Below are 15,286 nucleotides of genomic sequence, written 5' to 3'. Positions count from 1 at the left end.
TTCGATATTCATGAAACGTCTAATTCGTCGGGATGGGAGGGGGCAGGAAGAAAGTAAGTATACCCATAACTTCAATTTCACTCTTCATTTAAGTATATCAAATTTGTACATGCTTTAAAGGGGGATTAATTGTTTCTATGTAAATGCAAGAAAAATGTTTGCTGTGAGAAAAAGTGTCAACGTTTTTTTAACACGTACTACGTGTCTGCTACGTTATCAAATAAATCCTTCTATTTTTTTTTTTTTACAAAAAAGTATACAAATGTTATGATTCGTATCAAAACTTACTTACCCTAAACATAATTTAGAATATGCTGGAACAACGCAAAAAGAAAACAATGCTGAGTATAACAAAATCATCGTGTGTAGCAAATAAATAATGGACTATTCTTTCCTTATTTTCATAATTTACATGTAGATACATGTAATAAAATGTAAATGTCATCTACAAACAGGAAATCTTTTAAAAAATAATCCATGATGCGTTTCCGTGTTCTTATTTATTTATAGAACATACAATTGATTAGATCATCATGCCTTTTTAATACACATGTTTTTCGTGATACCGGAGGACTACTTAATGCTCGTTGTTTTAAAAGTTTATTACCATATAACAAAATTGTGGTATCAACATTATCATAAACAATGTCAAATCGATAAATAAATCTACAATGACTACAATTATACTGTAATACAATAAGTTTTATTTGTTGATAAATGACCACTTATTGTGTACTTTGTTTTGTAACGAACTAATACTATGTATATAATAAACATGAAAATTGCCAGAAAGAAGAGACTGACAACCGCATCGCGCATGTTCCTTGAAAGGGGGGAGTCTACATGCTTCTTGGTTTCTTCCACTCGACAAGTGTCGTCGCCATTGTTAGAGTTAGTAGTAGGTGCATCCTTTGTGATCAAATCAAGATCTGTAAGGAAATTATACATACATGTAGTTACATGTATATACTGTTAACAGGACATTCGATAAATGTTCACATGTAACTAACGAGGAAATTAGTAAAACAAATTACTGTTTCCCATACACAGGGTAGTATATTCTTTTTTTAGAAACTTAGATGGTTTATTATGTTACAGCATACAATTTTAATTGCAATTAAAAAATTCAATATCAAAATCTATGAAAAATTGAAATTCAAAAAGCCAGTAATTCAGTTGCGTATGTTATCGTTTTTGTTATGACCGACCAATATTCATTTCTATATATGCAATACATTGTATTACTGCAATGACAGGAGACTGGATATGTAAAAAATAATGTCACACTGTCACGGTCTTTTGGTTTCTTATGAATATAATTTTCATTGGATTTGAAAATATTATTATAATTCTAAATCGAAATAGAAATAGCGCAATCAAAGCAATTTTAGGAAATTTATTTTAAAATGATAAAAGGGGTAAATAAATGCTTACCATCATTTTTATTTACTGATGACATAAATGTGCTGGTCATCACTGAAGAAGTTGCCGATTTACTGGTCCAGTCTAAAGGAATCAAACAATATTTCATGCAAAATGTAGTCGTCACTGATTTTATACTACATAACCACTAAATATAAGGTATTAAAACTGTTTTTAAAGTCATCAACAAACTTGTGTAACTAGTTTTACTTACCGGGACAACCTTCAGCGGATTTACAGTCATCTTTGCTGCAGGGACATTCTAAAATGCAAAGAATTCGAATTCGCGGGAAGAAATATGCATGTACATTATAAGCCAAGAAGAAGTAGTAAGTTTGCATTTGCAAATATATGTATTCCAAATATTTTTTTTAAAACTAACTTGTACATCTATTCTCTATTCTATTCCAGTAATATCCGAGGCAACAATTAAGACTTCCATCATAACTGTTACATGCACATGTAAAAGAACAAAACATGTCGCTCAATTATATACTTTAGCATTTTTGTACATTATACATACACAAGTACATAAATATTATATTCGGTAATATTAACATGTTGCTGTTTTTTTTTTCCAATTACTATTGCCGTTTTCTGTTGGTAATGTCTAAATAAAATGTGCTTAAAATTCAAAACGTATAATATCTCACCTTGGGCAAACATTTGCATGTAAAGTTCCAATATATAAGAAAAGGAAAGGAAATACCCACAGTACCAATACCAATAGCTTTATATTTTTGAATACGTCAAAACTGAAACAAGTTACCAGCAGCAACAAATCAACAAGTTGATAACTTTCATAAAACTATTTTAAGTAAAAAATATATTTACGATCACTTCCTTTCTAAATAGAAGGTCGTATTTAGCTGTAGGACAACGTGCTATCAGAAGATATATATAGTATTTGACAAGGATAATAACTTCATTTTAGTCACCGATTTGTTTCATGGCATTGTTCAGATGTGTCTCTGCATATCCAATTTTACAAACAAACATTTACGGGAATCTCTCTTTATTTTAATAATGCTTGATAGCAAAAGTAAATATAATAGTAAATGTTAAGAAAACAGTTTTTTGACCATAGCAAAACCCTTTTAAATATTTTTTGATTACATATCTATCTATCTATTCGGTCCTTATTTTATTCTTTTCTTTAACCGACGTATCTTTAAAAATTTAACATACTTTTGAGTAGATAGAGAAAAGGTAGTGCTACAAGTAAGGGGATCATAAATTTGATTATTATACTTTCATGTTAAATACTGAAATCTGATTGGTTTACACGCAGTTGATAATGCGTTCTATTACCCTCAGCGTTAGCAACACACTTGGCAATGGGTGACACAACGAATTGTTGCATGCACGTAAATTTTACGCATACGGTTCGCCATAAATATCACCCTATTTGTATAAAGAGCAGCAATAATTTCTCTAAAAATGATGCAATGCATTCAGTATGATAAAATAAATAGTGCCTGTTTGGGAGGATAACAATTGAAATTGACAACCCCTCAAAAACAGTTGTCAACCTCCGCTTCGCATTGGTTGACAATAGTTTTCTCGGGTTATCAATTTCGACTGTTACATGTACCCTCCAAAACAGGCATTATTTATGTAGTGCAAAATGAACCACGGTAACCCAATACATGTAGTGTAACAACAATCAAAACTGTTAGTTCCGCTAAGTCAATGAAAATAAAATAAAAGAGTCAACCAAAACTTTTATGCATGGTAGAGATATAGTTAGAACTGACATATCAGCTGCAACAATACTTATTGAACTTGCTGATAAATACGCATCAAGTTCAACTTGTTGCAAGATTTGTTTGACCCAACGGTCAGTCGGTCAGTTAGTCAGTTAGATAGTCTGTCCTACCTTTTTTGCCAGTGCAACTCGTCTTAAACCGACGCAGAACCCTTGTGACAAAAAAGGATTATAAGAATATTCAGTAAAATATGCAGGAAATTCTGATTTTACTTTTTTCTTTATAATTGCGACTCTGTTATTTGTTCAGTTTTACTTACAAGTTAAAACATTAAATAAACTGATAAAATAGTGTTTATGTGCAACTCCCCTGATTATATCTTCAATATTTTTGTGGGGTTTTTTTACGCTAACATTTTTAGTGTCAATATTTACAAGAAATTCCGATCACTGTTTTGTCCTTAAAATGTTCCGTAAAATCCTACATAGTAATAAATATTTAAAGGAAATTCCTGGTTTTTTTGTGTGTGAAATCTTCCTTAAAAACTGAAAAGATGCAAAGTTTTTGTATATTATTGAAAAATAGTCAGTCAAATTGAAACGAATTTCTAAGCACGTATTTTAAAGAGACAAGTTACAATCATCTTTAAGTTGAAACTTTAATTAAGGTATTCTTGCATAAAAGTATTTATGTATCTTTTTAAAAATACCTATTCGTTTTCTGAGAAATGAAGAGCTTAATTTATCTTCTCAGTACCTGTGTATTACATTAAACATTGCATATGCTTAAACCCAAAGAGAAATAAACAAGAATAATTTCATCGTCAGATAAAACGAATCCAATGCTTAAAAAGCAAAAGTAAATTAAATCTATTTCCTTATTAGTATGATCTATACATAATTGCTGTACATGCAGATGGCCCTTGTACCATTAAGTAACATATTTTAAAATATTATTATAAATATATCATTTTCGATAGTATATACGAGTGGAAATCAAAGCGGATTGTGCTTTGCAAAACGACATGACAAGAACACGGGTGATAATATCATAAATTGTGCGAGGAGCTTGGGGAATTTCTTAATAAATTAAACATACACTAGACTTTGACTAGTGCGAGCACGGGTTGACAATGCATGTGATATCGGACATTTACGAAATAGATACATCAACACACCGTATTGTTGACATTTACATAATCAAGCTTTAAGCCTACAATAATACTTAATCTATAAATTTCACTACACTATGCTTAGTTAGAACAAACTTACTGTGTCTCGGGACAGGCCATCGCCACAGTTAAAATGCCTCCCATATACCCGTAATGTAGCAAAAAAATGCAGAATCACTCCAAATCGATTTTGGAGTAAATTAATGAAGCTGCATTGAAAATAACATAACAAACCATTTTGAGGCTGTAAATATCTTTCATCCAAAAATTTAATTTATATCAATGAAGAATTCAACACTTTTTCATCAACGTTTATTACTAGCTTCGATTTTACATATGATGTTGACATTCAAAATTCTCGGGTTTTTTCATATCAAATGCACGTAGTAAGGGTTATCTCCCGTATTTTCTTTTATGAACAGAATGTATGACAGATTTTCAATGAAAATTTACATGTATTTGTAATATAGTTTCTGAGTTTATCCATGTTAATGTGATATTGTGGAAACATAATGGAAACATAAACTATAGAGCTCCCGTGATCTAGCGTGAATGTAATGCGCATGCGTATTACATGAGAACAAATAAAAAACAAATTGGTAATCTTCAAGTACCAATGATGTTTAAATTTTATAAAACAAAAGACAGTACTCTTCCAAATTCTCGGTATTAAAGCCCAAAAATTCGAGTTTATTATTTTAATATAGTAGTATCGATAGATATACTCCCATTATACGTACATTTTTGTAGGAAACATATTTTTGTTCCTGTGAAAGGTTCGTTTTCCGGGGAAAAAGAGGGGAAGTGTTAAAGGCAAATCTAAGAACGTTTGCCTTTATTAGTTATCCCCTCGCACAACCTGTTGCAAAGGGGATATAGCATCACTACCGTACGTGTGTGTGTTCGTATGTGTGTGTGTGTGTGTGTGTGTGTGTGTGTGTGTGTGTGTGTGTGTGTGTGTGTGTGTGTGTGTGTGTGTGCGTGCGTGCGTGCGTGCGTGCGTGCGTGCGTGCGTGCGTGCGTGCGTGCGTGCGTGCGTGCGTGCGTGCGTGCGTGCGTGCGTGCGTGCGTGCGTGCACTCCATTTCAATTTTCTAGTAAATTGAAAAAGAACCTTCCAAAAGAATTTCCTAAACCATTGCACAAATATGCCTCATTGTAAAAGATTAAAACAAATGCAATGTCATATTAATTAGTCAAGTTTTTATGCAAAAACTTGGATAAAGTTACACCATTGTAAAGGAGGGGGGTATACATTGTACATTGTTACAAATTTCGTTCAAAACTAAAAATATTTATCATAGATTGCACACTTCTGTAAAATAACAAATAAAAAATGCATACGCCTTTCCAAACCATTAATACTATTACAAATTATTATTTCATTAAATCAATGTCATAATCAACTTTGTATACGAATTATCAACCGAAATTTCTGAGTAAGAGTTATCAATCACCCAGAGCGAAAGTAGCGTGACAGAACAATGATACGGTGAGTTAAAATAACACAATTTTTTCAAATTTTATATGACTTGACTTTAACTACTTCTGCGTCTCTTCTGTGAAACCAAAGTGAAAGTATGCAGTTTAAATCAACAACGTGAAATTTTTTGAATTTAGATCGAGTACAGTTAAAGAAAAAGTAGTTTTTGTAGTAATGGAGGGTTAGTAGAATGTGGTCTGCCATTTATATAACTATATATTCCTAAACAATGCATCCCCCACACAATAACTTTTGTCGCGAGGGGATGCTCCGCTTAGCGGTGCCCTTGTTTTAATTGTTTTACGATGACAGATATGTGTTTTTATTAAGAAAATCAACGAAAAGTGATTGAAATAGTTATATTGTACACATTATTATATTGTATTTTCATGATTTCATATAGTATTGAAACCAGGAAAACATGGACAATGATTAGAAATTTTTTATACAGTAGATGTTAATTAAATGAATAATTGTACTACATAATTATAGTTTCTTACCATTTAAAAAGAGATGGGATGTTGTATGAATGTTCTAGATTTTGTTATTAAGGTATCTCACTGCTCACATATTTATTTCATAGCGCAAATGTCCATAATATTTTAATGGAATATGATTTTATTAATTTAAACCTCACATAAAGATCATCATTTCATAATTTAACATTATTCATAAAGAAAATATATTTGATTTCAATCAACAATCAAGTTTTGGGGGAACTATTTTTGTGTGCGGAAGGTAGTCTAAGATGTTGGATACAAGCAATTTTATGAATTTTCAATATACTTTTCTTTTATTATACTTTATTCAATATTAACATTTTTAACATCTGATAGGTTTGTGACATGTTTTTTAGGTCCTATGTGACTTGTACAAAACTAAATTTTGAGAGAATGATAGATGTGTATCATAAAATCATGCATATATATATAAGTATTGTCTGAATTTTTTTAGCGAAATTTTGCAAAAATTCTACCTTTGAAGCAATATATCTAAAATTTGACATCACTGACCTCCATGTTTTATTATGTCAAAATGATGCTGAATACTTATCTAGGCAAACCTGATTAATCTTATAAAGTTCTTGATATTCAAAATGATTTTATTCAAGTTAAATTGTAAATAATATAGAAAGTGTCTATTTTAAGTGCAAAAAGGTCACACAAAAATTTATGCAGATTCGTGAAAATTCTTGTCGTAATCTTCTATTCAATGTGACCATTGTGCATTATTAAAAACAATACCTCAAGAAAAAAGTTTGCTTAATCAAAAATACTGACAAGAAATCACAATCAGGCTGAAATAGCATTTTGGGTTCAAAGAGGTAAAATTAAATTGGCCATAAATCAGAGGGCTGAAAACTGACATCTCTTTATCTTTGTATTTTTTAAGTATGTTTTGTCGTCAGATTTCAATGATATACTTCTCAAGAAATTCTTGATACACGAACATTGAGGAGTGGGATACCTTAATAAATGAAGACTAATTTATGGCAAATAAACTCTTTTTACCTTTCCTTACTTGAAAATTCTAGCATTCTGAATACGTGTTTTGTCACTTCTGTTTTGTTTATCCTATATCATGGAAATGTTGTTGATATTAAATGTAACAGAATTTTGTTCTTAGTTTACATAATGATGTCGTATTGTTACATACCTTGTTTGGATATTTATTACAATTTGGTGCCATTAAAAAAATGTTTTTCATAGAAACAATTTAACAACACAAATTATGATGTTATAAGTTGTTTGTGACTTTATAGTGTTTAGTATTTCTGAAATGAGAGGTTTATACATGGTATATACATGTATGACGTAGGTTATTTATGACATCATATGCATCCCAATTTGGTCAAAATAAGATTATTTGGTCCGTATATTTACTTTATGAATTGATCAAACATTAAATAACTTAACATAATATGTATCAATATAATTCACATCTCTTTTTTCTAATCAAAACTATTTAAGTAATAAACAGCTCTAGCAATGGGCTGTAATATCTGCTATGACATGCAAACTGTCCAGTTGTTTTGGTTAAACAGCTATGTAGACATTCAAGTGCATTGTTTACAATTGACTAGTATAATTGCCTATATATTAATATCTTTTACATATAGTACCCTCATTGAGTTACAAATAATCTAAAGTGAAATTTAACACACGAATCTAAAATTATATATTAGAAAATTCCGGTTTCTATAACATCATCTTAATCTTATTTTGAACAAAATGTAAGTGTTCGTTCTGATGTATCATTAGCGGAAAGCGCTTGTTTACGATAATTAAAACCTTAGAGATGTCTTTTTAACGTTGCCACGTTTATTGCTTACAAGTGCACCTACAGGTACCGGTATATTAAAAGATACATGTATTAATGAAGACTACACTCATACACATTGCTGTATATGAAACGAATTTATTAGTTCTTACAAAGCTTGTCGCAAATCTACATATTGTTTCATTCTGAATCTGATGTACACATATGAAGTGAAACAGATTACAGATATGATCAACAGACAAACTACTGCAGCACACATAAGAGAAGTGACACTTGGGTGTTTCTCTGGTTTTAGCTTTGTTTTTTGACAGGCATCACCTGCAGGATAAATATTTTTAAACACTTTGTTTATTACCTTAAATATAAAACTATATGGATATTGAATTTTCAGAACAATAATGAAATAAAAAACAAAATTTTATGAGCGAGATATACGGAAGTTTCTAATATACTTGGAAGTAAAAATATATGCTACTTTTGATAGTGGTTTTTATCAACAATTGTAAAATAAAAAGAATCGTGGATTTCGTTGTTGAGTTTATTCACGAAATTAAATGTAAGTAAACGTTGTGATGCAATTTCTAATAAAATATGTATTGCTGGAATTATTGGCAGAGTATCCTTAAAACTGTGATTTTCGATTTATCCACAAAAATTAATGCCCACGAATATAAGTGAAATCATAACAGTATGTAGAAAAAGGGGAAGGATCATCATTCCGTGACATTTACCTTGTGGTTGTATACATCCATGTACGTGATGACAATACTGGTTATCAGTACAGTTGCACGTTGACGCACACTCCTGACCATAATATGGAGGAGGACAAGGGTCACTACAGTTGTGTCCAATATATCCTTTGTCACATGCTGTACATTAAAACAAATAGATATGAGCGACAGTGAATATGCATGCAAATACATATTGAATATCCAGAGTCTGAGTTAAAACTTACGAATACATCTGTTCTCTATCTTGTTCAAAATATATCCAAGGCAGCATTCCAGAACTCCGGATCTTAATGAAATTATTTTTCACGTTATATGTTGAAATATTGGACAGCATATAAACAACAATAATATACTGAACGTTTCGATAAAAAGTTATAATTATATACTGGGTATGTAAAATACAATGTAGGCGGTTGATGTTGTAAAATACAGGTGAAATTTGTATAACAATTAAAGACGCATTAATGCTAATTCGTTAAATGAAATGTGCGCAATTTTTTATATTAAATTGTTTTACTATAATCGATAAGCAGATAAACAAACGATTCAATTAAACAGATGATAATAACATACAATAATTACCTATCGCAAAGCTTTGAATTGGAAAATCCAAGATGAAAAATGAATATGATCATTGTTATGACCATTTTTTCTCCACACATTTTGAAAACTCATCAAATTTAGTAGATGAAATTCCCATCACGTGTTATTATTAATGAATTTGCCTTGTTGAGTCTATTGCCCGTCTGATGGCCACATAACACTGATTTTCTTCCGTGTAAAAATATCAAATGTCTCCTTCCGGTGGAGCAGAGCATTGCAATTAGGTTCATTTAGCACGTCATTATGTCTTTCACGCTTGGATAGTAAACACTTTTTAATTTCAAGATTACGAATTTATAACTCATAAAAAGGCAGTTAGTCGCCAGTGAAATCAGTTAAACCAACAGTTACGAGCACGTTTCATAACTCAACAACTCGGTATTTCCAGTGCCACTAAAATTCATTGATCAAATGTTATCAAGAAATAACCGTACACAGATATAAGCTCTGTCATTCAGTCAACCTTCTGAGTTTAAACACAAACCGTCATTTTATTATATTTTGACACCTTTAAAATCCCTGATTTGATGAACATGAAGTGACCTTTGGACCTCTTACTTAGTGAAATATTGTATTTCCAACAATTCCGATATTAGTTATATTGATTTGTGATATTCAGTAGTATATTCTCACTATATAACTCTACATAGACGAATAGGCAATAATTGTAATATTAGCTCGTCAAAAAAAAAAATTGACCGGTTGATATTTTTTTTTATATTGACCGGCTAGGAATAATATCTAGAGAACATTCCCTCTATCTCAAATTATCGCCTCTGATTTGTTGATTTGTAAACAATGACGTAAATACCTTTCGCGACTCCAAAACAAGGTGACGTCATAAAAGACAGTCAGTCAAGGCAAGTAAAAAAAACCGACGCGCAATGCGACGGTTTGCTATCATAACGGATATAAGGATTTCCGAATTACTGTGAGGGAAAATCAGGTAGAACAGCTGTATGCTAATTCGTACGGTCGGCGGAATATCACCAGTCACTGTTTGATAATTAGGATATTTTGGAAATGAACTTTGCACAAAATTGAATTCGTGAATTTTTTGTTGAGCTGAAAAAGTTACGGCGATCTGTTTTCAATTACTTTCTTAAATTTTAGTTTTTTTCTTCATATAACAAACCAAATGTTGACTGTGTTTTTCAGGCAACATTGGTTATATTAGCCCCCTTTGCACAAAAATATTGCCCTCCGCTTCGCGTCGGGCAATATTTCGTCCCTGGGGGGCTAATATAATCAATGTTGCCCTCAACCCCAGTCAATATTTGTATAAAATTGAACAACAATTACAAAAATAAATATCTTGCTTTTTCAAAAATGATTTATTACAATGAAAAAAAGGCAATAACAAACTGTGAACCGTCTCAAAAATCTATATAGCGAAATATAAATTATATTAAAGTAAATCCGGATCTCTAAAAAGATAGAGATGGGATCCGTTGCCTAGGAGGAGTTCATGATTGAATTGATAACTTGGATTTTGATTGATCAATGTAAAAACTTTAGCACATTTAACTTCAACGTTTAGCTAAATAAAACAAAGCTATATATAACACGGCAAAAAGAGCTGCAACACTCACAAGACTAAAAACAGCATAGTACATGTCCTGTATTAGTGATGAAAAACCAAGTTCTTTAGTTTTCTCTCCTGTGCAAAGGTTAAATTCTGTGGAAATGGGGGTTGATACATTACCTATCCCTTTAGATGTTGATGACGAAGTTCGATTTGTTTTCGATGGTGAAGTGACATTGCTCATCGTTCCTACATAAAGCATAACCCAAAACAAACTGAGTTATATAGAATAGCTGAAAATAAAAACCACCGAATCATAAAAAAAAACAAGTTGTGAAAATTTAAGAGTAATGCAAAGTATTTTTACTCTAGAAACTGGGTTTTTAGAAGGAAAAATATTGCATGATACTTCAATTACAAAAAAACCCACAACATTTTATTCAATTTTCTTTCCTGTGCAAAGGTTAAATTCTGTGGAAATGGGTGTAGATATAATACCTATCACTTTAGATGTTGATAACGAAGTTCGATTTGTTTTCGTTGGTGAAGTGACATTGCTCATCGTTCCTACATAAAACATAACCCAAAACAAACTGAGTTATATAGAATAGCTGAAAATAAAAACCACCGAATCTTGAAAAAAAAAAAAGTTTTGAAAATTTAAGAGTAATGCAAAGTATTTTTACTCGGTTTTTAGAAGGAAAAATATTGCGTGATACTACAATTACAGAAAAACCACACCATTTTATTCAATTTAACAACGTATTTGAATCACACACCACCCGACAAAATATTTTTGTTTTTATGGAAAGAAATATACATGTAAAATTGATTTTAAAAAGAAAAAATCTGATTGCGGTACAGGTTCCGAATTATGTCGTCAATATGTTTTTATTATTACTATATCATATTAAATGCCAATCGTACCAACATAATAAAGTTAAGCTTTGATAAAAAAAAAATACCTTCTGATACAGACTTTGAACATCCAGCTACATGATTGCATTGCTCTTGTGTACAATTGCATTTAAGTCGACATTCTTGACCATAGTACAGTGCAGGACACGTTACAGTACAGTTTTCCCCAATAAAACCATCATTGCAGGCTTAAAAAATAAAATAAACGCTCATTATCAAGAAACATGGAAAATGTTCATAATGTCAAAAGTAAACAAAAAGCTTGTAAGTACCTAAGCATTCTCCAAGAGTCTCATTCCAAATATATCCCAGACAACACTTTGTTGTTTCGTCATGTCTAAATTTAGAAATTGTTGTTAATTGTAAGGAAGCTTTCATTAAATGAATGACTGTTTTATTTCAAAACATATGATTTGGAATGTCGTCGAAGAGATTTGATAGAGATTTTGATGCGATTTCAGTGTCTAAGAATAAATGTTGAAACCCATTGATTAAAATAATATTCACAATCTGCATAATTCATTCATGAATATAAATAATAAAATATATTAATTTGGATAATAATGCCTTCAGGTCAAATTCTAGTAAACGATTTCATAGTGTGTTTTCGGTGCTAAAACTATCATTACGTCATAATTGATTTGAAGATGTTTTCCCCCGTACTTTATGGCTTAAAAGGCTTTATGTAGAAAACTAAATAATTTCCTAAATTATTTGTTAAATCATGAGAAAAGTAATCCCGATACTCTATTTGACAACATTTTAAAGAGGAGTCAAAAGCATCTTTATTTCCTTTTTTGGGGAGACTGTAGGCATTCTAGACGTATTTTATTAGCAAAAAATGGACAAAACTCCTAAATTTGTGCCTCAATTCCTTTATATTTCATTGAAAATAACAGTTTATAACATGATTGTTCATTGTGTTTACCAAACATTTTAGCCCCGGTACACCCTATCAAACAAAGCTATTGTTACATGTATGAACAAAATCTATATCTTGAATTTTATGAACCTGTAGGCAACTTTCATTTACTAGATCTTGACCTTAATTACTGATTTATTAAATCTAATGTTTGAAAAAAATGCAACTCCAAAAACAAGATCTTTACACTTCCACTAATAAGTAACAATTTTTAAAGTAAAATTCAAAATCTAGTAAATTTTATCATTTTTTTTATATGGAAAGTCTAACAAATAATTTGAAGCGTTTTCATGGGCATATTGTGCAAGAAATAACATTTCCACTGAAAGTTGCAACGTTGTCATGTATCATTTCCAAGACCCTGTTTATAGTGTATGTGGTGAATTCACGGGCCGCCCTTTTTAAAATTGGCAATTCACAAAATTAGCCCTCACAATTTTCAATATACATGTACCTACGGTATAAATAAAAAGCTTAATTTGACTTTCGTGTACTTATTTCCGTATGTTGTTCCATGTTTTCTTGTGCAGTTGTATAGTTTAGAGATATCACTTTTAGTTGATATTTGAAATCTGCTTAAACGTATAAATATGGATGTAAATATCATATCTCTGTACTTTTGTTCTGAATTTGAAGACTAGGAATACCAATTGTATTGGTTGCTTTTATTCTCTTGAACGATTCTCATTAGCATTACATTTACGTCAGTGATAAAAGAACTGCACGATAAAGGAAGTACATAATCAACTAAACAAACGAGAACATTCAAGTACTTACACGAATATTGTAAAACTAAGAATAAGAGAATATAGTGCACCGTGCAAATGAAAAAGTAGCAAGCCTAATACGTTGAGATGAAATAAAAATTGTGGCTTAGGCGACACATATTTGATTTCTTGGTCGCCAAATCCGTGCGCACGTGCAGAAGGGCTTTCCAAAAAATAATACTAGAAAATAAATCCTGCACCCGGAAATTTCTGCTCTGTTTCCCGCTACATTTTTGGTTCTTTTTATTTGCTATGATTGTGCTTAATTGATTTTTTTTACATTGGTTTTACCAAAAATTTTCCGGTAAATTGTGAGCAAGGTTTACAAGTAATTAATGCCTGTATGTGTGGATAGAATTAGCGATCAGGAGGGGTCTGGTACAATGACGAATACAGTCATCAACTTTTTACTTCTTTTTGCTTGTATTTCAAGGTAAAAATGATATCTTAAAATAAAATGTAATTGCTCGCCTCTATTTTTTTTCTATGTGGCTTCAACATTTTCAAACTTTCTTTTATTTTAATTTTAAAGTTATTAAATCGTTCGCTCGCCCCAAATATTTTTCTGCCTAGGATCCGAAGACCAAGAATTCAAATGTGATCATAATTTTTTTTACAAAGTTTTATCTGTCTGTACATTTAAACTTACTCAAGTCGATTGTTGTAATTTTATTATTTTGACATAAAAGTATGAATATGTTATCAAAGTTAACATCAAAGCTAACTTACCTTTTACATATCTGCGAACAAGATGAAACACCACAATAAGAAAAAATTAATGAACATAACAGAATCATTGTTTGCAGTAATTCACGATCAATTATATGAAACAAATATTTCACTTTTTCCTTATTATTACGTTTCAAAAAAAGTGCACATGTAAATGGCACTTTCAAACGGGAAACAACTAAGGCTATGTATTTCAAAAATACGTAGTACTTTTCCTCGTTTTCACTTTATTTTTACAAAACCAGATGTTTAGGAAATTATAACTTGTAAGGAAATTGAATCAATGAATTTTGTAAATAATTTGTCGTATTACATCACAAAAGGAGTACATTTTTTACGTTTGTACTTATTGTTTTTAATTAACATTCCAATTCAAGTGGATTTTTATTAATTTATAGAATTTATTGATGTTGGATGGCTTACTGATACATGTATACGTTTCGAAGGGTTTTCGTGGGTGCCCCACATTATCAACGAAATATAACATTCCCAAAGAAAGTTGCAACATTGTCATGTATATTTTACACGAACTCGTTTTTATTACGTGTGGCAAATCCACAAAATACCATCCCAACAACCATTGAAAAAAGATACTTAACAATAATTTGCCGATACAAATTAAATTGATCTACAACATGACTCAAAAGCTTATTTTACTTCCTAGTAATTATATATGTCTGTTATTCCGTGTTTTGTTATGAAATTTTCTAGCTCTCGTTTAAAGTCATCTTTTTGTAAGTTCTACGGTCAATACGATGTAGACATTAATAACATTTTCATACCTTTGGATAAAAATACATAATAGCAACAATCTACTTGAGTAAGCTTTATCCTTAAAAACATTTAATTTGGGAGGAAATATATCTTTAGAGAGCCGTTATCTATTTTAACGGTTTTAGGCTTGGTACTTACTGAAACATTTGCTCTGTTGTGTTTATAATTATTACATTTGCTAATTCACTAATTTTTACAGCATTTCTAATGATATTTAAGTTGTTTGTATACAGTGTAATCTGTACTTCTTTTT

The 15,286-nt window shown here is 30.8% G+C and overlaps 3 long non-coding RNA genes across 3 annotated transcripts; all 3 read right to left on the bottom strand.

The window, feature by feature from the left end:
• Positions 1-378: 378 nt before the first annotated feature.
• LOC136271949 (uncharacterized) lies at positions 379-1,703 on the bottom strand. The gene is made up of 3 exons (XR_010709871.1): positions 1,637-1,703; positions 1,435-1,506; positions 379-929 (listed from the first exon to the last, which is right to left on the bottom strand). It is a non-coding gene; the product is annotated as an uncharacterized lncRNA (long non-coding RNA).
• A 6,509-nt stretch (positions 1,704-8,212) lies between these two features.
• Positions 8,213-9,120, bottom strand: LOC136271508 (uncharacterized). Its single transcript, XR_010709390.1, has 3 exons — positions 9,020-9,120; positions 8,796-8,933; positions 8,213-8,382 (listed from the first exon to the last, which is right to left on the bottom strand). It is a non-coding gene; the product is annotated as an uncharacterized lncRNA (long non-coding RNA).
• A 1,655-nt stretch (positions 9,121-10,775) lies between these two features.
• Positions 10,776-14,428, bottom strand: LOC117691056 (uncharacterized). Its single transcript, XR_010709770.1, has 5 exons — positions 14,260-14,428; positions 12,114-12,178; positions 11,889-12,029; positions 11,422-11,490; positions 10,776-11,172 (listed from the first exon to the last, which is right to left on the bottom strand). It is a non-coding gene; the product is annotated as an uncharacterized lncRNA (long non-coding RNA).
• Between the last annotated feature and the right edge of the window lie 858 nt (positions 14,429-15,286).

This window comes from Magallana gigas, chromosome 9 (genome assembly GCF_963853765.1).
Source record: "Magallana gigas chromosome 9, xbMagGiga1.1, whole genome shotgun sequence".
NCBI classification, from domain to species: Eukaryota; Metazoa; Mollusca; class Bivalvia; order Ostreida; family Ostreidae; genus Magallana; species Magallana gigas.
This window is presented reverse-complemented; position numbering and strand designations above follow the sequence as displayed.